Below are 2,500 nucleotides of genomic sequence, written 5' to 3'. Positions count from 1 at the left end.
TGCATATATTATATTTATTATATATAAAATTTTTTATTTTTTATATATATATATTTATATTAATATTTAAAAGTTTTATAAAACTATTTTGTACCACACAAAACACATAATTTTTATTTATATATATATAAAATTTTAAATATTTTAAATATATTATTTACACAGCCCTTTTTTAAAATATAAATATTTTATAAATATATATAATATATAATATATTTTTTCTATAATATTTTTATATTTTTTTGTTTCTTCTATACGCTGGTATCTTCTCTTTTCTCTCTTTAAGCCCCCCCCTTCTCCCTACTCCCCTTTTCCATCACACCCGGGCCCTTCATCCATACAAACTCACTTGAGACACAGAAAGGCTTAGCCACATTCTATTGTATAAGGACAAAACGCGTAATTGTGGACATAAAGGGGAATGTGTTCGCATCATCTGTCAACTGGGAAGTTATATGGCTAGATAGATAGATAAAGACGGATAGAAAGGAGAGAAAGAAAGAGAGGAGAGAGAAAGAGAGAAGGAGAGAGAGAGATGAGAGATGAGAGAGAGAGAGAGGATGAGAGGAGACGATGAGAGAGAGAGAGTGATGATGATGAGAGAGAAGAGAGAGAGAGAAGGTAGGTATACACAAAAAGACTCAAAATTGCAATTCTGCGCAACGCTCTTCAGAATCTCGGGGGGCCCTTTTCCTTACATATTTCTTCCCATTACACCAGGGACTTCCCATACCAAAGAAAAGGGCCGCAAGATCCACAAAAGCGAGTTATACAACACAGCCCAAATGCCCCATAACTCGGCATGTGGACAGCTTCAAGTCCTCCGTACATAGTTAATTTCATTATCATATATATAACTCGGGGAGCCTCTGACCCACCCGCTGCCGGCCAGGATGATCCGCGTCCTTCGGGGAGCAACGACATATTATTTTTGCATGATGCCCCTTTCCCCCCCCCCTATCCCCCTATCCCCCTACCCCCTTAAGAAAGCAAGGGGTTTTGCAGCCTATTCCCTAGTACGGCTGGATGATGCAATAACCGAACTTTCATTACAGGCGAATGTTGCTGTAAACACAACCGTATTTGATGTCGTCCCTTTCTGCCATTTAGTTTTGGCTGGTATTTAGGGGGGATTAAAATTTGTTGTTGTACTTGTGCCCTTGGAAGTTTAAATTTTGGTTAATTTTTGTTTGGGTGGTGCGGGGGCTGGGAATTTGGCGGGGCATATGGGGATGTTTACCGCCGATAAGCGTTTTTTGGCGGAATACGGATTTAACGGGCGGGCTCCGTTAAAAGGGGGAGGCGGGGTGGCAGGGGGGGCCGGACGGGGGGCGGAGGGGTGGGGGGTCCAGCCCGCCCCGGGGGGGAGGGCGGCCGGGGCAAAGGGAGGGCCGAAGGGTTTTTTTTGGGGGCGGAAAGCCGCAGGGGAAGAGGAGGCGAAGGGGAAAGGAGGACAAGGGGACCGGGGAAGCAGAAGAAGGAGGAAGACGGGGCGACGACCCCGGAGGGGGGGAAAGCGGGGGGGGGAGGCCAGCCCGGGAACAAGGAGAAGGACCCTGACGACGGAAGCGCGGGGGGCCGAGCGCCAGAAGCAGTAAGCCAGAGCAGCCCGCTTCGCAGGGGGGAACCGGGGCAGGGGCGGGCCCGGGGGGGCTCGGGCCGAGGCCCGCAGGCCGGGCCAGACACGACCCCCCCCCCCCCCCATCCCCCTCCCCCCCATCCCTCCCGTCCCGGGGCCCCCCCCCCTCCTCTCCTCTCTCCTCCTCCTCTCCTCACCTCCCCCTTCTCCCTTCCTTCCCCCCCCCCCTTCTCCTCCCCTCCGCTTCCTCCTCCTCCCTCCTCCCTCTCTTCCCCTTCCTTCTGTTTTTTCCCCCTCGTTTTCCTCTTCTTCTCCTTTTTAGATGGGCCGGGGTTTGTTAAGGTTTGCTCCCCGCCCTCGGGTTTGGGGTCGGAGGTGAGGTTTGGGGATCTGTAATGGCGGGGCGGGTGAGAGCCTTGGGTTGGGGGGTTTTTTTCTTTGGGGGCTGTTTTGTCTCTCGTTCGGGTCGGTGCGGGAAATCTCCCCCTTCCCTCCATTCTCCCTTTTCTTCCCCTCTCCTTTTCCTTCTTAAACCTTTTGGGCCCCTTTTCCCCCCCCCTCCCCCCCTCCCCTCTCTCTCTCCCCCCCCTCCTTCTCTCTCTCTCTCTCTCTCTCTCTATCTATTATCTATCTATCTATCTCTCTCTCTTCTCTTTCTTTCTCTTTTACTCTCTCTCTTTTTCTCTCTCTTCTCTCTCTCTCTCTCTCTTCTCCTCTCTCTCTCTCTTCTCTCTTTTCTTCTCTCTCTCTTTCTCTCTCTCTCTCTCGGTCTCCATCTTTCACTATAGGTTATACAAGCATTTAACAACCCAAAAGCGGATAATGATGTTGCTTTAAAAATACCTTACGAGCCCTTTCCCCGTAGTAAATTTTGGGTCTTATTTTGATTACTTTTTCAACCCTAATTGTTTGGGAATGTAC

The sequence above is a fragment of the Penaeus chinensis genome, chromosome 19, assembly GCF_019202785.1.
Source record: "Penaeus chinensis breed Huanghai No. 1 chromosome 19, ASM1920278v2, whole genome shotgun sequence".
Lineage (NCBI taxonomy): Eukaryota > Metazoa > Arthropoda > Malacostraca > Decapoda > Penaeidae > Penaeus > Penaeus chinensis.
Note: the sequence above shows the minus strand (reverse complement) of the source record.